Raw genomic sequence first — 25806 nt, 5'->3', positions numbered from 1 at the left:
GGGGCGCAGCCCAGCTCGCTGCCGTGTCACTGATCCTCTCCAAATCGATTCACACACCGTTCCTTCTCCGCACACCTGCCACGTCAGATGGAGAGGCATCAGTGAAGTGAGAAGAAAATCATGCGTTCCTTCCTTAGCCCTGTGTTGCCGCCGCCACCGCCGCAGAGCCAGCTGCTCCCGGCTCTCCGCTGGCTCCCTGGCCGCCACCGCGCACCTCAGAGAATCTGGGGTGCCCCTTCCATGCACATGGAGAAACAACCCAGGAGCTCGGATCCTGGCCTCGGCACCACCCCATGGAGGCCTCTGAACCACCAGACCACCAAGATCCCCCTCTCCCACCACACAGGGCTCCTACGGCCTTTGCTCCCAGTTTTTTATTTGTGTACTCTCTTCTAAGACCATTGTGGACCAACCTATAAACAGACCACTTACTTGTTGGAGCCAGAGTCATTCAATATTTGAAGTCAGTTCATCTGAATGAATTCATGCATCCATTCATCCACTGGACCAACCCCTGTAGATGCCCCCACCACCGGAGTGCCCAGTGCTGCCGAGAGATCAGGCTGGCTCCTCAGCCTTCTAAATTATCACCAACACAATCCGCTTTGGAGAAGACAGACCAAGCTCCTAGGAGCACCCAAGAATAGCCCGAGCCAACATAAATCAGAGAACAAGTCAAATAATGGAAAGATTCCTGCAGCAATTTAACGCACACCTCATCGACTTACTGCAGTTCTGCTAGTCCCCTCACTGTCCATTGCTGGGCTGCTAGGAGATGAGGAGTTTGCACAGAGAGAAACAGACTGTGTCACTGAGCACAATTGTTTCAGAGCAAGACTTTCTCAATGAAGGAAGCAGTGCATTTTACATTCTGGTGCAAACAGTTCTTAAATCTGTGCTTTGAGTCAGGACCATTAGTGCTGCAGTCCAGGGGGTCGTGAAGAGTCGGACACGACTTAGGCGACTGAACAAAAACACTGTAGGCATAGTGCTTTGGCCCCCAAACACTTTTAGGGACTCTGGTAGGCTGAATAATGTCCTTCTCCCCCAAGAGGACCACATCCTAATTCCCAGAACCCATGGACATGACATGGCAAAAAGGACTGCGCAGACGTGATTACACTAAGAAGCTTGCGATGGGGAGATGATCTGGATTAACTGGGTGGGCCCCAAATAATCACAGAGGCTCTTATAAGAGGGAAGCAGGAGGGGAAGGGTTAGCGAAGGAGATGGAATGATGGAAGCAGAGTTCAGAGACTCAGAGAGAGGTTTGAAGATGTTCATCTGCTGACTTTGAAGACAGAAGAGGCACAAGCAAGGAGCTGTACACAGCCTCTAGAATCTCAACACGACTTTCTCCTAGAGGTTCCAGGAGGAACCAGACCTGCCAACGCCTTGACTTCAGCCCAGTGAGACAGACTCTGGACTTCTCACCTCCAGAACCATAAGATAATAAATTTGTGTTACTTGATGCTGCTAAATCTGTGGTCATTTGTTATAGCAGCCGTAGGAAACTAACAAGGGAGTCCACAAAAATGTTTTGGCTTCTTTTCAGAAGAAAAAAGAATGAATTTTAAAGGTTAAAGAAAATGTTATAACATTTTTAAAATGTTATATATTATTTTTTAAAAATATTTATTTAGTTGGCTGTGCCAGGTCTTAGTTGCGGCATATGGGATCTAGTTCCCTGACCAAGGATTGGAAGCCACGATGTGACCCTGCTTCACGCAGCAGTAATCATGAGAATTTTAGCAATTCTAGAAGGATAAGACAGCACATATCCAATGCAGAACTAAACAATCCATTTCACCACCAATCTTAAAACAACCGTTCTGGCTGCTTATTGTAAATCCTTCAAAAACCAATATTTTAAAATAGAATTTAAAACTGAGCTAAATTTATTTGTCAGAGTACATCCAAGTGACTTAGTTATAATAAGAGAGGCTGGGTCTGCCTCTTTTTCATACTATCTTCTGTTGTACAGAAATGGGCTTCCCTCAAAATTAATGATGTTTCCACATTTATAAGCAAGAATTCCTTTTGTATGAGAAGCCCCCTTGGAGATTTCTGGATTGCCTAGAAGCTAAATAAACTAAAAGTTTTTTTTTTTTTTTTTAAATCCTTTAATCCTGCTTCTGCCTGTTCTTGAGCCACTGAAATCAAGATTCTCCCACGGGCAGAGAACCAAAGCAGTTCCTCTCAGCAAACTCTTTGACTTACTGTCCAGGTTCTGACACGTTCCTCTGCCAACAGAAAATAAGTGAGAACTCTTCCAATGAGCGGTGGCACCTCTTCTCATTTGTAGAAGGGAGTGTCAGTCTGAAACTAGTGGCCAAGTGTTTTGACGCAAAAAGCAAGAATTTCAGGCCAACTGCAGCCAAGTAGGCTATTCTTAGATGTGCATAGGAGGCTGAGAGGTCTCTGTGTGGGTTGTTGGGAAGTGGTTAGGGATTTGTGACTTTTAAGTGGCTCTTGAAAAATGTTTAGAGATGAAGAAGCCCCTGCGAATCCCATTCATCGCAGATGCTCAGTACCCCCTGACATTCAGAGCCCTTCTCAAATAGCCGCTGGTTTCTAAGGTCTTCCTTAGCCACTCAAGTATCAGCATGGACTGACCTTCCCACTCCTGACCTCTTTATTCAGGACTGTATTTGTACAGTCTGTTTAGGCTGCTACAACAGCCTAAGTTGTACAAAGTACCACAGACTGGGCAGCTCATACCCCCATGGAAATCTACTTCTCAGGGTTCTGGAGTCCAAGGAGTCTGAGATCAAAGTACCAGCAAGGTCACAGACATGTGGAAGCAAGTTAGGGAACTCTTTGGAGCCTCTTTCATAAGACATTCATTCCATTCATGAGGGCTCCAGTCATGACTTAAACACCTCCTAAAGTTCCCACCTTTTAATACTATTATCTTTGGGGGTTAGGATTCCAACATATGAGTTTGGAGGAGATACCAACATACAGACCATGGCAGATGACGTCCTAAGTAGCACATGGAGGATACCTTTGTGGAGTCATGTTGACATGGTCTTCACCCTGGTTGAATTTTCAGAGGTGTCTTCTGAGGTGATTGCTAACTAGCTGTGGAACTCTGGGCCAGTGGTGTTCCGTGGACCTCAGTTCCCATGGCTTTAAAATGGATATGGGAAAAATAAATGGAAAAAAAAAATAAAATGGATATGGGCCATCGGGAGCACATAGATGTTAGAGGAGGGCTGGGATAAATCAATAGGGAGCGGAGAGAACCAGGGGACTCCAGAGGCTGCCAGTATGCCCAACTTGCTTTACACAATCTCTTGCATCCACGTAGACTTTTATTTCCTTCTTTCCTTCTGCCTAGACTAGACAGGGCCCTTTTGCTATTTCTTAGTTGAGTTATCTCCTCCAACAAGATTCTGCAACTCCCAATCCCTCCCTCATGTTCACAGGAACGGCTGGAACCCTCAGTCAGTGCCTACTCTCGTGAAAAGTGCCAGCACCTGACGTGTGGGCCACCCTTTTGGAACCTACTTCTCCATTCCCCTGTAATGCTACTTGTGTTCTGCTTTATAAAACGGCAACAGAGGGTGGAGAACTGAGGACTTGGGCAGTCTCCAGACAACTCAGGGCAAAAGCATCACGATTGAGAGGGAAGATTTCTGGCTTAAACTACTCAAATAATTGCTCAACTGCGTACTTCAGAATGTACCAGCAGAAGTATTTTGTCTTTCAGCCTTCAGGACATGGCTATGAGATCATCATGGCTCAAAGTCCTTCAAAACACTTACTATTTGTCGAATAGAGGCGGCAAGCTGAGTAGATCAGGCGTGGGGAGAAGAGCTGCTATTCTATTTTGGGAACTCGTATGTTCACAAAGAGCCAGGTCTTGGAGACACAGTGGTGGATCTGATGTCCTCATGCCTTTGACATCTGAGCAGGAGCTGCTGGAGTCCCGTCACATTGAAGAGCCACTTGAAAAGGCTTCATGGTTCGGGATGCTGTGCTTCCTTCCACAACCACTGCCTTCAGTCTCTGTGAGGCTCTTGTTGGCTTAAAGGCTACCAGGACCTCCGAACGTGTTTTATCAGTGCCTCACAGGATCAGTCCCTAACAGACTGAGCCGAAAAGAGAGAGGAGTAAATAAGCTTAACAAGCTGCTGAATGTTGGTGTCTCAACCAAGTCACTCATCATTCTATTTGGAAGCAGTGTCTCTTTGGACAGGCTGGGCAGACTGGGGGCTGTCTCCTTTTTCTGTGACAGGAAGAGAGGTGTATCATTGAGCAATTACAAAACAGTGTAATTTCCATAACTGTGCAGATTCATTCATATTGTTAATTCCATGACGTGTGTTTACAGTAACGTAAGGACTGAAGATAAGCCTTGTAAAGATGACCCTTGTGTTCAAAATTCCCATTTCCTCATCTCTCCCTTTGAAATTAATCCGAAGTCAAAAAAAGAAATGTGTTGCCAAAAGAGAAATGTCCAGAGACATGGTTGGAGTAAGAAGAAACTCAGGAGAAAGAATCTGAGTCTACAGTGGGGTCCACAAAGACCAACATTTGGCATGGCAACCCACTCCAGCATTCTTGCCTGGAGAATCCCATGGACAGAGGAGCCTGGTGGGTTACAGTCCATGGAGGCACGAAGAGTTGGACATGACAGAAGTGATTTAGCACACACACATGCAAACTGAGACTAGCAGAGGCAGAAAGATTAATAAGAAAATTTTTACTTCCTCCAGTGCTATTATTTGAGATTTGTTAAAAATAAGAGAGTATACTTCATTTACCCAGATATGGGTTTGTTTCAAACATGGGAAGTATAAAAATATCTAGATTTTTTTTAACTGAAGTATAGTTGATTAACAATGTTTCAGGCATACAGCAAAATGATTCTGTTTTAAACGCACACACACACATATATTCTTTTTCAGATTCTTTTTCATTATAGGTCATTACAAGATATTGAATATAGTTTTATTTCCTATACAGTAGGTCTTTGTCATTTATCTATTTTATATATAGTAATACCTAGATATTTTGAGGGAACTTGGAATTGTGAGGTGTATCAATATCCTTCTTATAATGCTGCAGAAATTCCACAGGTTCATAAATTTATTCAGCAAATGACTCTCTACTCAGCCATTTCCTATGGGACCTTGGACAAATCCCTTCCCACTGTTGGATTTGATATCTTCATTTGTAAATAGAAGAGGAAAGGTGGTCAGATTGTATGGTTTCTAATCTCTACTTCATGTCTTGCGTTCTCCAAGTCCTATGAAATGTATTGAGAAATTGTGCTCCTTCGTACCTAAGCCAGACCTGGGTGTGAATCTCTCAGTTCTGCTTACCAATGACCTTGTGTGACTCATTTAATTCTATGAGCCTCAACATCCTCAAATGTAAAAGGGAGTCATGGGTAACCTTCTTATATATAAAGTATGAATATGTATGTATAAATAAATGTAAATGTAAATAAATATGTGAAGTATAAAATACATGTAAACTATCTGCTTAAAAAATGAAAGATAGCCATGATCAATGTGCCAGGCACTAATGGAGAAATACAAAAGGAAATACAAGACATTGGATGGGCTTTCTAGAAATTTCCAGTCAGGTTGGGGACACTATTATCTATAATGATTTTTATAAATATCCCCCAGTCTCTGCTCAGTCACTATTACCTAATCTTGACTAACCATGAACAATTTTTATTAGTAAGAAATTTTTCCAAATCTTTTGAGATACAGCCAGCATATCTGTCCTAACACTGAATTCCCCAGCTTTAATACTTGCAGAAAACAGTTGTTTCTCTTTTCACTGAGCTTTTATTCATTCCTTGTAATTTGAATCGTCCTCTTACTCCTGGACTCTACCGTTTCTTCTCAAACAAGAGAGTCTGCTTTGGTTTTTGACCAAGCCCATGTCTTCCTGAATTTCCCAGCTAAATCACTTCTAATACATCTCTTTTTCCAACATAAATAGTCTTTGCTCACTCATTGTCCCACCCTGCCTCACCTCTGACTCCAATTAGAGCAATATTTGTTTTTCCTTTTTAAGAATCTTTCTAGCTTCTACTACTCAGATATGAGGCAACCCAGCTCGTGTTAAAAGCCCTTCATTATGGTCACAGAAAATCTGCTCTGACAAGATCCACCTCGACAAGACTGTGTTCCTGGATTTCCTTCCTCATTTTATCTGTCATCTCACTTTCTAGGTCACATCATTTCCTGGCATCTAACATGTTGTCTGTTTATATATATATTTTAAGGAAATGGAGGCATGGCATGTGGAATGAGTGCCTTGTGGGATTGGGGTATAGAAAAGGCTCTTCTAATGTAGGGGCACCTGCAATGTTTTGGAGAAGGAAGAGGAACAAATTCACACAAACAACTGTTTCTCCAAAGAACCTGTCAATTTTGATGGGGATTTTAGTTCTTTGAGACAGCCAATGGCTGTCCAAAGCCCAAATGTGACTCCAATCAAGGCTTCAAGGAAGTGAGTAAGAGTGTTTGCTGGATTATTCCAGAAACATAGAACACACCAGCATGGAGGGGTTGGGGTTAGGGGGCTTGGAATATGAGGACCCCAGGATAGGATGACCTTGCAAGTCCACCCTCTTAGGAAATAGCCAGTCAATGCAATAGGTCAACTTGCACCAGGCTGGTCCAATACCATAATGCTGATATCCTGGTCCTCAGACCAGTCTGTCACCTGCCTTATAATAATACAGACATACCTCAGAGAGATTGTGGCATTGGTTCCAGACCACTGCAATAAAGCAACTATCATAATAAAGCAAGTCCCGTGAATTTTTTGGTTGCCCAGTGCAGACAAAGTTTATGTTTATACTACATTGTAGTCTATAAGTTTGCAATAGCATTGTATCTTTTAAAAAATGCATATACCTTAATTTTTAAAATACTTTGTTGCTAAAAATAACTAACCGTCATCTGACAATGAGGGTTGCCACAAAAAAAATTTCAATATCTGCAGACTACCATAAAGCAAGATGTCCTAAAACTAGGTCTGCCTCTGATGCTATTTATTGACTGTTTATAGTTTCCAGCACTGTGCTAAGCAGGTGACAAGCACATTACATGGACACTGTCACAGCCCCCTCAAAGGGAGGTTATGTTACTATGGTTCCCATATACAGTGAGGAAACTGAGGCCCCATAAGCTGAAATGACTTACCACAAGGTACAGAGTAAAAGGCAGAATCAAGATGAACTGTGGGCAGTGAGGCTCAAATCCAGGCTCTTAGCTTAACTTGGTTAGTGTTACGGGTTGACTCGAAATCCACCCCCACCTTCTCCATCAAAAACCCAGACATGTTGGAGCCGGTCCCTCAGGATCTTGAGATAAAGTTGAGGTCCTTAAGGTGAACCCTAATCCAATATGATGAATATCCTTATAAAAGGGGAAATTTGAACGTGGAGACAGACTTGCACAGTGGGAAGATGATATGAAGAGACATAGGGAGAAGATGACCATTGATGGCTCAAGGAGAGGAACTTCCTGGTGGTCCAGTGGTTAAGACTCCATGCTTCCGATACAGAGGTCATGGTTTCAATCCTTGGTCAGGGAACTAAGACCCCACATGCTACAAGGTGTGGCCAAAAATTAAAGAAATAAACGGATAGATAGATAAGCCAAGGAGAAGGGCCTACAACAAGATTCCTCCTCACAGTCCTCACAAAAAATCAACCCTGTCAACAACTTGATTTCAGATTTCTCGCCTGTAGAACTGTGAGACCATATACTTCTGTCACTGAAGCCTCATAGTCTGTGGTACTTGGTCATGGTGGCCCTAGCAAGATAATATAGTCAGTGATCCTTGTTGTGAAGCAAAGGCACTCCAAAATTCATTCAGCAAAAACTCATGCTTTCTTTTTCAGCCTGATTATTTGACCCTGGCTGGAGTTCATTCATGGCTTCCCAAGTGGCACTAGTGGTAAAGAACCTGTCTGCCAATGCAGGAGACCCAAGAGACATGAGTTTGATTCCTGGGTCAGGAAGATTGCCTGGAGGAGGGCATAGTAACTACCTCCAGTATTCTTGCTTGAAGAATCCTATGGACAGAGGAGCCTGGTGGGCTATAGTCCATGGGGTCATGAAGAGTCAGACATGACTGAAGTGACTTAGCATGCACTCATGGGGTTCTTTCACATGAATTTAAATCCTAGGACTGAAGGGAATAAACCAACAGGGGTTAAAGTATTCTTAGACAAGGATGAGTAACATGCATCCAGGTTCTGGCATCAGCAGCAGGGCCCAGAGCAAAGGCAGCTAAAGTCCCCCAGAATACACTCACCAGCAAGCAAGGCAAGTCACCAAGGTTTGCATAAAAGAGAATAGCTTGGTGTAATTTAAAATCACCACCTAGAGGGACACTCAAATCCTCCTCCTACTCTTTAGACTTGGTCCTGGGTCTTCAAGAAAGGGGACCATGGAGTCTTCCCTGGTGGTCTAGTGGTTAAGACTCTGAGCTTCCAATACAGGGGGCACAGGATCAATCCTTAGTTGGGAAACTAAGATCCCACATGCTTAGTGCAGCCAAAACATAGAGAGAGGACCATGGATGAATAATGTGAGCACGATGTCCACATGGCATCTAAGTAGCACACTGCTTACAGATAAACCTATGTTGACTCTCACTGACTAGAGTTTCATCCATGTGTATGTTCTATCAACTGTGGATTCAGGACCAGATTCTTAGATGCGCTAATGAGCCGTAACACCTTAACACAGCAATATCTGACATCCTCTGAAACAATATTGGCCAACTACACACTTGTTCTTTCTCTACCTTTCCTTCCTTTTTCCTTTCCTCCCTTCCTATTTGTCTATCTACTCTGGGCATGCACTTTTCATATTTCCATTCTGATCTGCATATGTCCATAGAAGATATATTAGTTCTGGAGGACTACTGTAACAAATGTTCATAAATTTGGTGGCTTAAAATGATAAAAATTTATTCTCTTGCAGTTCTGAAGGCCAGACACCCCAAATCAAGGTGTAGAATGGTTGATTCCCTTCTGGGAGCTCAGAGGGAGAATCTGTTCAATTCCACTCTCCTAGATTCAGGTGGTTGCCAGCAATCCCTGGCATTCCTTGGTTTGTGGCAAAATAATTTCAGTCTCTGCCTCCATTGTCACATGGTGTTCTTCTCATGTCCAAATTCCCCTCTTCTGGATTTAGGGCCCAATCTTTTATGGTATGGGCTTTCCTAGAGGCTCAGTGGTATAGAAAACGCCTGCAAATTCAGGAGATGCACATTGAATCCCTGGGTGGGAAAGATCCCCAGAGAAGGAAATAGAAACCCACTCCAGTATTCTTGACTGGGAAATTCCATGGACAGAGGAGCCTGAGGGGCTACAGTCCATGAGGTCACAAAAGAGTCAGACATGACTACACAACAACAACAAATCTGGTATGATCTCATTTTAACTGGACTACATCTGCAAAGACTTACTTCCAAGAAAGGTCATGTTCACAGGTTCCAGGTAGACATGAAATAACTTTGTGGGGACACTATTCAACCCAATGCAGAAGGTGGCTACCACCAAGCATGAAGCCAGTGCCCTGTCTCCTCACCATGGGCTCCCTCCAAGAGCCGTTTCAAGTCAAAACCAGTGTCAAGGACTAGTTGGAGTGGGGCCAGCTGGCTCCCAGATTATGTTGGTTCCTCAATTCAGAACCAGCTTATAACTGGAGGTCAAACCTGAGTTGGAGTTTCAAGTCCCCACACATTAATAAAACATTGATTCTGCTTAAGAAGTCATCCTAGCATTTTGTCACCCTTGGACATCATTAGACTTCCCTAATGCACAGGAGCCCCTTGGATCCTCCTGCAGACCAATTGCCCTCTGCTTACTTACATTCTGGTTGCCAAGTCAGCTCACAGAAACTGGATGCTATTTACATTGCTCTCTTTGACAGTACTGAATCATGTGACTAGAATGTACAGGAGAAGGACCTGGTGAATTTGTGGCCTTTATTTTCAAGACTGATTGAGTCCAACAAATATCCAGTATAGTCCACATTCTTCTTTGTTCTTTGTTTTTTAAAAAACATACATTTAGACTCACTAGAAAAGACCCTGATGCTGGGAAAGATTGAGGGCAAGAGGAGAAGTGGGTGACAGAGGATGAGATGGTTTGATGGCATCACTGACTCAATGGACGTCAGTTTAAGCAAACTCTGGGAGATAGTGAAGGACAGGGAAGCCTGGCGTGCTACAGTTCCTGGGGTCACAAAGAGTTGGACATGACTTAGCAACCAAAGGACAACAGTAGTTATTAACTTGGAAAAGTATCTGAAAGCTATTATGTTTAAAAAATAGTAGGTGACAAAAAAGTACATATAACTTGATCTCAATTGTGTGGAGAGTAAATATAGAGATACATTTATAAGTAATAATAACAACAATAATAATAAGCAAATATTAAACACTTTGTGCTCCCATTTATGAACATTTTACATATTTTAATCCTCACAACAGCCCTATGGAGGGTCTATCTTTATCCTTACTTTACCACTTTCTGTTTAAGTATTTATTTATTTATTTATTTATATTTATTTATTTTTGGCAGCGTTAGGTCTTGGTTGCAGCACACAGGATATTTCCTTGAGATGTGCAGGCTCCTCTCTAGCTGTGGCTTGAGGGCTTACTTGCCCTGTAGCATGTGGGACCTTAGTTTTCCAACCAGGGACCTTATTCATGTCCTCTGCATTAGAAGGTGTATTCTTAACCACTGAACCACTAGGGACTTCTCCACCACTTTCAACAGAGTTGGCTAATCTGCTACATAAATATTAAATGTGACATATTGATGTCCACAAATCAGAGGGAAAGAGTTGTATTTAAATATTTTAAAATAGAAATTAAATTTTGTGAATCTATAGAAAATCATAAATATAAATTTTGAATAAGCTCTTAGGTGTCTTTATATTTGGGGACTTGGGGGACATATTTGATTCTTCCCTAAGTATAAAGTATTTTCTTCAGGAATGTTCCCTGGTTTTTGAACTTATTTTCCTATCCTTTGATTCATTCAATTTTTGGCCATTCTTTCATCAAGTTTAAAAAAGACTCTTAGGGGGAGAAGGGTTAAGAGCAGCTCAGAGTTTTATGGGGAACAGCCAACTTCTTCCTTTCCAAGATCTGCTGTGTACTTCCTGCTTCTCTCACTGGGGGCAAATAAAAAACAGGAGATTTAAGAGATAAATTATCCCTGTGAAAGTCCCCCAGAACAGAGTAAAAATAATTGAAAAATGATAACAAGTGGCTGAAATGTTTGGAGAGATAAATGTGATTTATCATAGAGCACATAAGCACAGACGTGAAATTGTAACTACAGACCTTCCCTTAACATCTGTGTGACCTACAGAGCATCCATAAAACTTCCACCATGTGCAAAACCCAATGTATTTCTGGTTGGAGATGAACCCCGGTTTGTGTTCTACTTTCTCAGAGGCACCTTTTAATTTTTTCTTGTTTTGTGTTTTAATCCATCTTGAGAGGTATTTCTTAAGATCTTAAGCAAAAACTTGAGAACAAAAGCAGCTCCGAATCTGTACATGGTGAAGTCAAGGCTATACGTTTTTGAGTCTTCGCGTGAGATGTGAAAGATTGTTTTATGTAAGACGTTTTTTTTCTTCTCAACTGTATTTGCTTAAGAAAGAGGAGAGAACAGAACATATGCTTATTGCTTCATTGTTATCAGCGAGTTAGTTTTAAGTTTCTGCCAGCGCAGTATTTTCCCTTCTTATAGCTGATTTTCTCACCATCCTGTGACAGAATATGAGACAAGCACCACCACTAAAGAGATAAAGGTTTCCAAGAAGAGTCTTGTGCGCTTTGGTATGGAAATGGAAGGTTTACGCTTCTGAGTTTTTTTTTTGTTTTTTTTTTTTTAAAGTTTAGCAGCCAAGAATTCAAGAGTTAAGGCTGATAAAACTGCATTAAGATTATCTCACCTGCCCAAGTGTGGGAGAAAACATGAGTCCAGAATAAATTGCTTTTCTCAAAATAGAAAGACTTTTCTGGCTTTATTTGGCCTGGGAACAAAGCCGAAAGGTAGGCGGGGCTTCCTCCCGTCACACCCGCTTCTTGGATGGCTGGGAGCTCAGAAACTGGGAATCCCCCAACACCTGAATGGATGAAATGAGGACTTGGGCTCCCCCAAAGAGCGGGGGGCAGGATGGGATACAGGCAGCCACGATGGGGGCCACTCCTGTATTCTTGAGGCTCATAGACTCATATACCATCAAAAATCCTGACTCAGGACCGGCACCTCATTTTGAACAGAGTCCCCAGTCATTATTTGTTGAATTGCAGTCTAATACATGTATCTGTAGGTGTTTTAAAGACATACTTTCCATAAACAAAAATATCTTACCGGCAAAGCCAACACCAATTCCAACAAGTGTGTATAGGTATACTTTATAACCAAATACTGTTGTTAACTCCACTCCAGTCCATCAAGCATGCATGTACTGTGAAAGATGCATTACCAACACAAAGTTGACTGTGCTATCCTGTCAGCCCACCAAACCCAATCACTGCTAGAACTCTTTGGGTGGGTTGCTTTTATCCAAATCAACATCTTTCAAATTCCATAGCTGTACTGGTCAACCAATATCTCAGTTCCTTTTAACACACATCTTCCAAATCCATCAACTTCTCAAATCAGGCCAATTAACCAGAAATCAATTCTGAAACATCATTTGTTTAAATTTTTAAGTTATCACTTAACTACTCATGCCATTGGATCATGGACCAAAAGCCCAAATGGAGAATAATAATTTTTTAAGACAGCTCTGGATAAGAATGACCTTGAAAAATGTATTTTGCACATGTTCCATTGGTGAATTTTTTGCTGTTTTTTTTTTTTTTTAATGGGAAGCCATCGTTTTAGGAGATAATATAGTAACCCTCAGTTAATTCATATGCTGCTGTTCAATCGAGTTTGAAAGCTGAAGGCCATGAGGTTGTGCTGTAATGGAAAAAAGCTTTTTAACTAAAAGCCAAGAGACCTGGGTTCTAATATCAGCTGAGCTGCTGCCTTGCTGTGAGATGGTGGGCAAGTCGCTTAACCTGCCTGTGTTTCAGTCCCTTCATCTCTAAAATGGAGACAAGGGCCCTGTCCTCGCACGCTTGGGGTTCTTGGAAAGATGAAAAGCAGTGATGGAAGTAGAAGGCTCAGGTGAGTTAGGAGCGTGGTATATTTACCGTGTGTTTGCTTTGTATAGTTTTATCTGTGCCGCCTTCAGACACCAGACACCTGGCTTTGCTTCAGGAACAAAACTGAATATGAGGCTTATGATCCTGGCCGTTGAGTCTGGTCAGCCTGGGTTTGAATCCTGGCTTCACTATATAGGCTGAGCAACCTCGGGCAACCACATAACCTCTATCAGTAGCTGCATCTGTAAAATGGACATCATGAGATCTACGTTTTTGGGTTGTTGTGAAGTCTAAGTGAGTCATGGAGACTCAATAAGTATAATGAGTGCTTAATAAGAAAATCCTCATACTTCTTGGGGCTAGATATATAAGGAGACATTATATATAGTCGTTACTATGTCCCAAGTTCATTCATCCAGTCTCTGTGTTTAGATAAATGATGTGTTAGTTGTTCAGTCAATCAGTTAGATCTCAGATTCTTTGAGATCCCACAGACTGTAGCCCACCAGGTTCCTCTGTCCATGGGATTCTCCAGGCAAGAATACTGGAGTGGGTAGTCATGCCCTTTCCAGGGGATCTTCCCAACCTAGGGATCGAACCCGGGTCTCCCACATTGCAGGCAGATCCTTTACCATCTGAGCCACTAGGGAAGCCTCCTGATTGTGTAAAATAATTGGAAACCAAAACTTCAACTGACTCCTGATGATGTGATCCAAAGAATTCAGCTAGTATTCAAGTTGGAAATTTCTCCAGTCCCTCCAAAAGCCAGAGGTTCCTGAGGAGAGAGGAGAACTCAACTGGTAGAGGTATGTTAGCAGAGCATGCAGCAGGCTCGAAAGAGCTCCATAAGTGCCAGCACAGAACAAATATGGGCAGTTCAGCCCCAAAACAGGATCATGTGGAGCTGCCCAAATAGTTGTTAATGGGTTTGAAAACACAAATATTGAAATTTTAAAGAGAGATGAGAATTCTTAGAAATTGCATTTAAAACCAATGTAATAAAGTATACATTCAGATTTGCAATACATATACATACTTATTATAATACATATATACTGATAATACTTATACTATACTAAAGTATATGCTTTTATACTAACAATATATATGTTAATAGCATAAGTATATATTATACTTATTTTTCATAAAATATATATTCAAGTTCAATAAACATCAAATATTGTTCAATACTGTCTCTTGCATGCAATTAATTCTCGAGTTTCCATTTAAATCTCCAATGTAGTCTCTCTATCAAGTTCCAAAGAGATAGTCCCAATTCACCACTATAGAAAATCTCTTGGGAAACTGTGTGTATTTGAAGGAAGCAAAACTGGAGGAAGGGCAACCAGTTAGGAGGCTTTGAGGTAATCCAGGCAAGAGATGGTGGATGTTGGATGATGGATGATGGTGGTTGGAAATCGGAGAGTGGTACTGGAGATGCTGCAAAACCAATGGATTTAGAACTGTGAAAGAGTCAGAGGCAACAGGAAGTGGAAATGAATTGGATGTGGTCTTAAGTCATCAGGACTAGAAGTAGAAATTTGAGACTCGCTATAGAAATCATGGAGATAAATGAGACCACCCAAGGAGAGTGTAGAGTGTGAAGAGAAAGGGTCAGGGATGGAATCCTGAAGAATATCAACGTTTAATTGATGGCAGAAGAAACAGCAAAGGTGTGACTGGAGAAGTAGGAAGAAACCAGAAGAAGGTAATTTCTAGAAGCCAAGGCAAGAGAATTCTGCAAGAAAGGAGTAACACTGCTGTCGAAAACCCAAGAGTAAGGGATGGAGAATTTAAGCTGACAGCCAAGGGGTGTCAGTTTTCCTTTTGAGGTGATGAAAATGTTCTAAAATTGATTATGGTAATTAATATCCAGAATATATAAAGATATATATATATTAAGTTGTAGGAACAACTTAACAACAGCAAAAATACCTCAAACAATATAGTTCAAAAACAGGCAAAGAACTTGAATAGACATTTCTCCAAAGAAGATATTCAAATGACCAATAAGCACATGAAGAGATATTTCACTCATTAGGGAAATGTAAATCAAAACCACAATGAGATATAACCTCCCACCTATTAGGATGACTACTATTAAAAAAGTATTGATGAGGATATGGAGAAATTGTACCCTTGTGCACTGTTGAATTGAATGTAAAATGGTGAGGCTACTACGGAAACAGTATGGCAGTTCCTCAAAGTATTCAAAATATAATTACCTATGATCCAGCAATACCACTTCTCCATGTATACCCCCAAAGAATTGAAAGCCAGGACTCAAAAATATACCTGTACACCAATGTTAATATCAGCAACTAGCCACAATAACCAAAAGGTGGAAACAATCTAAAGGTCCACAGATGGATAAATAGATGAACAAACTGTGATACATATATACAGTGGAATAATATTCAGCCTTAAAAAGGAAGGCAATTCTGACACATGCTACAACACATATGAAGTTTAGGACATTACACTGTGAAGTAAGCAGTTACAAAAGGACAAATACTATATGATTCCATATATATGACTCACCTAGAGTAATCAAATTCAGAAGAACAGAAAATAGAATGGTAATTGCCAGAGGCTGAGGGGAAGTAGGGAGTTATTTATTACTGGGTTCAGAGTTTTAGTTTAGCAAGAAGAAAAGTTCTGAACAGAGATGGTGATGATGGTTGCATACCAATGTGAATGAACTTAACACACTAAAATGTAATTTAAAAATGGCTAAGATGGTAAATGTTATGTTTCGTGTATTTTACCACAATAGAAAATACCCAAGTGATAACTGAAAAAAAAATTGATTGTGGTGATAATTACACAACTCTGTATTAATATACCTAAAATGTGAATATACTAATTGTACCTTTTTAAATGGGTATATTATATAGTATGTGAATCATATCTCAATAAATCTTTTTTAAAGAAGCTCAAGAATAGTCAAGTAAGAATAGAACTGATCAGTGTTCATAATAACAGTTACTAAGAAGTTGTCAGTGACGCTAATAGCAGCAGTTTGAGTGGAAGGATGGAGGTGGAAGCCACATGATGAGTGAGGAGTGAGCAGGAAGTGAGGAGGGAGGGTGAGATCACCTCACCATGAGTGCATCTGGCCAGCCAGCACCAGCCATGCTTTCAACAAGACTGGCTGGAGTAGGGAAGCAAGAAGCAGCAGTATCTGGAAAGGAAACATGCCAATGGTTTCATTTTTTAAGAAGAGAAAGGCTGGCTTTTAAGAAGAGTGATTTGAGCATTTAACAGTCTCTGTGGTTTAGTGACCTGGTTTAATCTCTATGGTGGTTTAGTTACTAAGTCATGTCCAACTCTTGTGATCCCATGACTGTAGCCTACCAGGCTCCTCTGTCCATGGGATTTTCCAGGCAAGAATACTGGAGTGGGTTGCCATTTCCTTCTCCAAAAAGACTCTATGGGAAGGATCCAGAGGAAAGGTGAAGCGTGGCTTTACAGGAGAGGGGATCGCTGATCATTCCAAGTTTGAAGGAGGTTGGTGGAGCTCGTGGGTAGAGCTCAGTTTGTGGAGCAGGAGGAGCGAGGGAGGAGAGGTGGTGAAGGCTTTGTTCGGATTAACAAGTATAAATCTGTGGTGCTTCCACTACATGAGGCCCCTCACAACGCAGCCATAAGAAATTGAATTCTCTTGCCTCTCTCCTCAAATCCCTTCATCTTCATTCTTGCCGATTTTCTTTCCTCCACCTTCCACCCAAGAGGTTCTCCTCTGAAGAGCATTCCTCATCTTGCTCTGGGCTGTGTGTCTGCTGCCATCACCCTGTTTGACACCCTTGCCTGAACCATCACGCTGAACCCAGATGAATCCAGCAGAAGTGCGGCTCTAGTCATATCTCTTCACAGTTGGCTTCCAAATGACATATGATGTCCTCAGCCCAACCTTGCAAGCTCTCTACAACAGGCCACCTTTACAGCCTCATCATCTCCTTCTCCCTCAGCATATCCTAACTTATATCACACTGACTCTTTCCTGCTCACCAGATATGTTTGCATTTCCCTGCCTTGAAATCTCCACTCATGTTGTTCACTCTGTCTAGATCAGAACGCTCTTGCCACTCACTCACCTCTGCCCAATGAAATCTCATCTACCATTGAAGACCAATCTCTTGTTAAAACTTGTATGATTCCTAGAATCAGTTTTAACCCAAAACTGGATAATAGCCCCCCTTTTCCATGGTTCTCTGCTAATATTCCTCTTATTTCCTGGCTCCTTTAATGGGTTAGTTGGGAGCAAAGATAGTGCCTTTTACAGAGTAGGTACTCAATAAGGATTTGTTGTATTGCATTGCAATACATTAATGACTGAATTTAGGAAGGAAAGCCCTGTCTAATAGGACTTTAGGGAGACTATTCTTTAACCAATGTGGCAACAATTGATGAGCTTATGAGCTCTATTCCCTCCAAACAGTGCCTTTTTTATGTACATGATACATCTTCGTGGCAATACAGAATATAAAGTTTATAATTTAACTATTTATTAGTGTACAATTCAGTGCCATTAAATATACTCACAATAGATGGGGAAACAATGGAAACAGTGAGAGACTTTGTTTTCTTGGGCTCCAGAACCACTGCAGATAGTGACTGCAGCCATGAAATCAAAAGACACTTGCTCCTTGGAAGAAAAGCTATGACCAACCTAGACAGCATATTAAAAAGCAGAGACATTACTTTGCCAACAAAGGTCCATCTAGTCAAAGCTATGATTTTACCAGTAGTCATGTATGCGTGCGAGAGTTGAACCATAAAGAAAGCTGAGTGCCGAAAAATTGATGCTTTTGAACTGTGGAGTTAGAGAAGACTCTTGACAGTCCCTTGGACTGCAAGGAGATCTAACCAGTCCATCCTAAAGGAAATCAGTCCTGAGTGTTCATTGGAAGGACTGATGTTGAAGCTGAAACTCCAATACTTTGGCTACCTGATATGAAGAACTGACTCATTGGAAAAGACCCTGATGCTGGGAAAGATTAAAGGCAGGAGGAGAAGGGGATGACAGAGGATGAGATGACTGGACGGCATCACCGATTGATAGACATGATATCGAGCAAGCTCTGGGAGTTGGTGTTGGACAGGGAGACCTGAAGTGCTGCAATCCATGGGGTCACAAAGAATCAGACACAACTGAGCGACTGAGCTGAACTGAACTGAAATATACTCACTATGCCATGTACCCATCCCCACTATCTCTACCCAAACTGTTTTCATAAAACCAGTCTCCAGTGGGTATAATTCCTGTAGCCACTGAACAATAACTTCGCCCTTCCCAGGCCTCTAGCCCCTGGAACTTCTATTCTACTTTCTGTCTCTATGAATTTGCCTGTTCTAGATATCTCAAATAAGTGGAATCATACAATATATGTCCTTCTGTGTCTGGCTGATTTCACTAAGCATTTTTTCAAGGACCACCTACATTACAAGTGAGTGAAAGTCACTCAGTCATGTCCGACTCTTTGTGAACCAATGGACTGTACAATCCATGGAATTCTTCAGGCCAGAATACTGGACTGGGTAGCCTTTCCCTTCTCCAGGGGATCCTCCCAACCCAGGGATCAAACCCAGGTCTCCCGCATTGCAGGTGGATTCTTTACCAGCTGAGCTATCAGGGAAGCCCTACCTATGTTATGATGTATGTCAAAATTTCATTTCTTTTTATGGCTGAAGAGTATTCCATTGTATGTATAAACCACATTTTGCATATTCATTCACCTGTCAGGACTTTTCACTTTTCAGCTATTTGAGTAATGGTGCTATTAACATTATTTTGCAAATATCTCTTCTAGTCCCAGCTTTTAATTGTTTTGGATACCTACCTAGGAATGAAATTGCTAAGTCTTGTGGTAGTTCTGGCTTCCCAGGTGCTACTAGTGGTAAAGAACCCACCTGAAAATGCAGGAGACATAGGTTTGATCCCTGCATCAGGAAGATCCCCTGGAGAAGGGCATGGCAACCCACTCTAGTATCCTTGCCTGGAGAATCCCATGGACAGAGGAGCCTGGTGGGCTACAGTCCATGGGGTCTCAAAAGAGTCGGGCACAAAGTGACTGAAGTGACTTAGCACATGCACGCACACATGGGAGTTCTATGTCTGACTTTTTGAAGATCTGCCAACTTTCTTTCCACAGAGGCTGCGCCATTTTACATTCTCACCAGCAAAGCAACAGCCTTCCAATTTATCTACATCCTCACTAACACTTGTGCTATTGTTTTAAAAATTACAGCCATCCCTGAAGGTGTGAAATAGTAAATGGCTGTGTTTTAACTTGCATTTCTCTAATGATTAGTGATGAATAACATCATTTCACTTGTTTATTGGTCATTCATCTATCTTCTTTAGCAAAATGTCTACTCATGTCCTTTCCCCTTTTTTGAATTGTGTTGTTTATTTTTGTTGCTGAAGGTGTCTTCTTGTTTTTTAAAGGTGTGTAGGAAACATAATAGAGAAATGACCTCTGGTCACTTCATGCTTGGTGAGAACCAGTATTCACTATTCCATTTACTATTGAACTCCAAAATAAACACATCATTCTCTTTGTATTCTTTTCATTTATTCAAGTGTTGGAATTTTCTAAGATCTCAAAGAATTCCTTCATTGAGATGCTTGAACTAGACCTTCCAGGAAGCAGCCTAGGATTACTGATCTGCATAGAGCATTTCAACATCACAGAATAATCTGGAAATATGGTGTCAGTTTACCTCAGATTTCACCCAGGACTCAATACAGTTTGAGGAAATGAAAATTAGTTCTTGTTGGGGACTTTCCTGGTGGTCCAGTGGCTAAGACTATACACTCCCAATGCAGGAGGCCTGGGTTTGACCTTTGGTCAGGGAATTAGATCCCATGTGCTGCAACTAAGACCTGGCATAGCCAAACAAATAAATAAAAATAAATATTTTTAAAAATATTAATTCTTATTATAGGTTGATTTGTGATTTGTGTCCACTCCCAAATTTATATGAAGTCCTACTTATTTGGAGATGGGGTCTTTTTAAAGAGGCAGTTAAATTAAAATGAGGTCATTAGGATGAGACCTAACCCAGTATGACTGGTGTTCTTATAAAAGGGGAAATTTGGACACAGATATGCACAGAGGGAGAACTCCATGTGAAGATGAAAGCAGAGATTGGGATGACATGTCTACAAGCTAAGGAACGCTGACGTTGCCAGCAAACTACCAGAAGCTAAGAAAGAGCCACAGAGCAGCAGCTCCCTCACCAGTGTTCACACGGAACCAGCCCTGCCAACACCTTGATTTTGGACTTCCAGTCTCCGGAGCTGTATGACAAGAAGTTCCTGTCATTAAAACCACAGTTTGTTACAGAAACCCTAGCAAATTAATGCAGTCCTACTCCTCCAGAAACAGTAAAAAGTCATTCCTGTAGCATGTAGAAGTTGTTTTGTGTTTAATAATAATAATAAAAAAAAGCGGCATTCCTTACCAAGGTTACCAAAGCTTCCCTCTTGATAGTGAGTATTTTTTAAAATCTTTTTACTGGGCTGCATGGGGTCTTAGTTGCAGCATGTGAGATCTAGTTTCCCAACCAGGAATAGAACCTCAGTCCCCCTGCATTGGGAGCTCAGACTCCTAGCCACTGGACCCCCAGGGAAGTTCCTAGTTCAAGTATTCTTGCACAGCTTCCCTACAAATTACATACCAAAAGAGAACCCCACCCAAGGTCAGCCAGTGAAATTCTGAAACTGCAAAATAGCACATATTAGCCAGGAACTATGGTATATTTATCTAAATTTTAAACAGCAACACTCCTCTCAAAAGTAGTCAGGTTTCAAAAATCACTACAAAAGGAAACAGGCAGGAAGACAAGAACAGAAAGGTTGGACACTTTATGCTAGATTTCTTCCAGAGCATTGATCCTATTTTAGTCAGTAGAAGTGAATTAGGAAGGCAACTGGCCTGTGACAACTATTTTTATTTCCAGAAAATCAGTGTTTTCCTGCTCCTGTTAAATTTAAGGTAAGCAGTTCTTTTTCAATATTGTTTTGAAGGAAAGTCAAACAACTGGCATGCGTGGGGCACTTTTATGTCTCTAACCCAGCAACTTAGAGGTTTTCAAAACAACATGGCTTTCATGAAACAAGGTAGGTGCGGGTGCAAAGACATGTGAGGGTCAGATTGTTGTGGGATCATGGTTCTTCGTGGCTCCATCATCCCACTGCTGTCTCTTCCCTCCGCCTTTGCTTGTTTGCTTTCTCCTTTTTCCACCCCTCTATTTTCCTATTCATCGTGTCATGAAGGGATACTCACAAAGGGTCAATTCTGCCCAGCATGGTTCTAGTGGAGATACGAATCACCATCAGCAGCAACTACATGAAGTGGATAAAAATTATAGGATGCTTTTCTCAAAGGGAGTTACAGAAATAGAATGTGTCACAACCATCCTGAAGATTGAGACCTGATCAACACTTCAAGGGAATGAAGCCACAACTCCTGGGGCTGTGTCTTTGGTCAAAGGTAGCTGTTATCCTGGGACGATTAACTCCAGTGTCTTCACTGAAAACAGCTTCTTCTCTATTTGTCAGATGGAAAAATGAAATTCTTCCATTTCCAAAGGAGGTAGTTACTAAGAATACTTTTACCCAACAAAATTATTTTCTTCCTCACCTCCTGGGCCTGAAGGTTGCCCTGGTTGCCTCATGGGGTAGGCAGTTCAGTGGGGAGAAATCGCTCATCTATAGTCATGTCACTTGCACACTTGGTGCTTTGTCTCTCGGGGACTTTTAATGGAAACAGGTTCATTGTGATTTCAATGTGGATGGGTTTATTTTTTTTTCTTTGCTGGGGAAATTTATCATCAATAGTCTCCACAAAAATGTAATGCTGGTTGTACCTATGCTTTTCACAAAGCTATATACCTTCTTAGCTGTGAGAAGTTGAAAACAATGGTTAAAATGCTTCCAGGAAGAAGCAACTGTAATAATAAACAGAGCCTTACCAACCATGTGCCAAAGTGTATCAGCTTGATTCCTGCCTTTGCTCTCTTTATCTCAGTCCCTACATATGCTATAAATCACCCATGTCCTTGTCTGTTTACTAACATAGCCCTCCTGCCTGAGGTGCCAACATTCCTTTTGATTTGACACAATATGCTTTCATATTTCCACTGTGGGCTTTCTCATTTAGCCTGAATGCTACTGCTTAGCATGCTGTTGACTAGCTGTGTGACCTTGGATAAACTGCTTAGCATCTCTGGGCCTTAATTCAACAAACACCTTGGACTACCTTGGATTAACACTATGATGGCCCTCTAAGACAAGGCCCCTAGTCTAAGCTTCAAATTTAGTAACAGAAAAATAAAGGAAGGGAAGGGAAGAAGGAGAAAGGCAAGAAGGAAAGAAAAAGGGATCTGCTATAAGTTAAGCTTTGAAAGGAAGCCAGGATTCAGTTCTTTCATCTTTCTGTATTAATAACACCAAAAGCAAGGGACCAAGTAAACTCTGCTGTCCCAGGTCTCAGGCCAGCTTCTGGTCCCTATCTCTGAGGCCTTATCCTCCTCTTCTTTCTAAGAAAGAGTTAGGCCTTGGAGTCAACTGTAGCTGGAAAATGAGGCAGAGGGAATGGCTGGTGATACTCAAAGATCTTCAGGAGGTAGACTGAGAAAATACACCCACGTCATCTGTGATGTATTTTTATGAGTATTGTATTATTTTATGAATTTTATTTTATTTTAGCATTTCTTAAATCCCCTTTTTTGTTGTTTTTTTTTTTTACAAGAACAATTCATGTTCCTTAGAAGAATAGAAGAAAAAAGGAGAAATCAGAAGGCGCTCATGAACTCGTGTACCCAGACAACCACTGTCAGCACCCTTTTTTAGCTGTGGATCATTCCCCTCATTCTAAACCAGGCGCAACTGCTTCAATTTACAACAAGTGGGATCATACTATTCTAATTGTTCTGGCAGCTGTTTTTTTCTTCCTAAGTAGAAATACAAAATTTATATTTTAGACACATTAATGAAAAATAGTTCCTATGTGTTGACTTTTCTAAATTAATATATTTCAATTGCTCTCAGTGGCCAGTTCTGTAAAGCAAACAAGGGTCTATTTCGATGTACGACACATTTTGCTCCCACCTCCTTAGAAAAGAAGAAAGGAAATTTAATACGGAAAAGCTATAGCGTATGCATTTGTTCTTAATGTCAAAGTTCCAAGAATCAGGACTTTTATTACATTTCTTCTCATTCAGTTTAGGGTCAGGAGGAAAAAAGATTTATGAACGAAGAAAATGTTTAATGATTGCCGAAACTGTGTTTGCTTCTTAAGACCAATCTTTTCTACATGCCATAAAAAAGCTCCATCACACTGATAAATTGTTTCTAACCTTTGGATTAAGGGTATAAAGAAATTTGTTTTCATCAGGGCATGAGCTTTCACTGAGTAAAGATACACAGTTCAGATTTTCAAATGAAGGTCAAAATTCTTTGTTTTATGAATGACAAGAAGCATACCTGCCTTTCTCCAAATGACATGAAAATGTACTGGCTTACCTGCTAATCACTTGTGATGATCAGGAATACTGTCCCTCCTTGAGAGAGATCTGACCAAGAAGCATGTCAGTTCTCTGTTCTCATACATCTATTTTGGAAGGGATAAGAGAGAAGTTTTAGAGACTTCCAAGAAAGAGTTTGAGTTCAGCTCCACTGCTGTACTTTGGCTTTTCTTTGGAGAAGGGTTTCCTCAGTCTGATGCCCCCTTCAGGGTGCCATGATGTTCTTTAACTTCCGTGTCTTTAGGTAAAGGAATTCATCTTCACATGCCTGACATTGTTGTCTCAATGTTTGGAAGACAAATATAGCAGTTTCTTCACAGGCCAATCTTGCCTAGTCTCAAACCTGGTGGTGGACTTTGTAACCAGCATGGAGATGCTGATGATAAGGAAGGATGCAATTCAGAACATCATTCATGCATGTTGTAGCCAAAGACAGCTCCAAGTTGACCTTATCTGTGTTGGGTAAGCTGTGTTTTCTGTGTCTTTAGTTTTACAGAAGTTGCAAACCTCTCTGGGTTGGTTTCTCCTTCCCTCTATTATTTAAATTAGACTTAATTTCTCCTCCCATCTTCTTTTTACAACCTCTATTTCCCTTGAATATTCAACACTGTACCTCCTCTTCACTGTGTTTTATGCCTCTATCTAAGGAAAACAGGAACCATGAGAGGCTGTTTTCTGAAAGGACGTGGAACAACATAATAGAAACAAGACATCACTTAATACTTGAGGTTGGAAAGCCATTGTCCCTGGGGACTCTCCCATACCTTTCCCAGTGGAACCAGCACAGATGCCTCTGGTCAGGGCTCCTTCTGGGATACATTGATTCCAGTATGGAAGTCAAAGCAGCACAAGAGGTTATATAGATAGCCCAAATTATGCAAAACAGTCCTTATTTTTTATAGACATGTGGAAGGCTTGGATTTGTGCCTTATCCCAGGGAGCTAGCCCTCACCTGACCAAGGATTTTTTGCTTGCGTCATCAAGCCTTATCCTAGAATTACTCACAAACCTTCCTTCTCCTATTTCTCAACATTCTAGGAACATGTACCATGTAGTTTCCATCGCTAAATATTTATTTTAGAGGTCAGATGATAAACATGATCCATATGCCACTCCACAGACTTTTTCAGTATTGTTCAGTAGAGGAAGAAATTTTAAAGCTGAATTAGAACAGATTAGGAAGTGTGAACAGTGGTTAATATGACCATTCTACAGTTAAGATTTCATTAAGTATTCTTCATATATACTCAGTTTCTATTACCTATACATGTATGAAAGCAAAAGTCGCTCAGTCATGTCTGACTCTTTGTGACCCCATATGTGCACTTGTATAACTTGTGCTCAATTTCTAAGTCGTGTCCAAATCTTTGTGACCCCATGGACTGTAGCCCACCAGGTTCCTCTGTCTATGGAATTTTCCCAGGCAAGAACACTGGAGTGGGTTGCCATTTCCTACTCCAGAGGATTTTCCTGACCCAAGGATCGAACCCGTATCACCTGCATTGTAGGTGATTCTTAACCACTGCGCCACCTGGGAAGCCCATATTTGTATGGGCTGGAATTAGACAATAAATGTTACCTTTACTCCTTTCCTGTTTTCAGGGTTTTTGATATTCATCTATTCAACAAATATATACTGAGCATCTACTATGTACCAGGCACTGAGTTTAACACTGGGAATAAGCACTGAAAAGACAGACAAATCCTTGCTATCCTAGAGGGATATGTGCTATTGACCATGAAAGCTGATTACCACATGTAAGAAAAAAGAAGAAAAAGTAAATTTTTGGAAAAGACACCCTTCACTGTCTTTCAGTTTAAAAACTAGCCTTCAGAGACCATGCCCAGAGAGTCTGAGAATCCAACGGCCATCCATTCCATGCAAAAGACTAACCTCACTCCTCATTTTGAAACACTCTTTTCTATTCTGATCAGTTGAAGTCCAGGCTTTAAGAGCTTTTGGTTTTTTATTTTTCTGGCTGTCTCATCCTGTCTTTTAAACCATGACAGAAAAGGATTAATAGCCAAGACAACAGAGGGCCTGACAACTCAATTCTGTCACCCATGAGTACTTATTAAGCTGCCACCTGTATACAG

This window comes from Cervus elaphus, chromosome 11 (assembly GCF_910594005.1).
Source record: "Cervus elaphus chromosome 11, mCerEla1.1, whole genome shotgun sequence".
NCBI classification, from domain to species: Eukaryota; Metazoa; Chordata; class Mammalia; order Artiodactyla; family Cervidae; genus Cervus; species Cervus elaphus.
Note: the sequence above shows the minus strand (reverse complement) of the source record.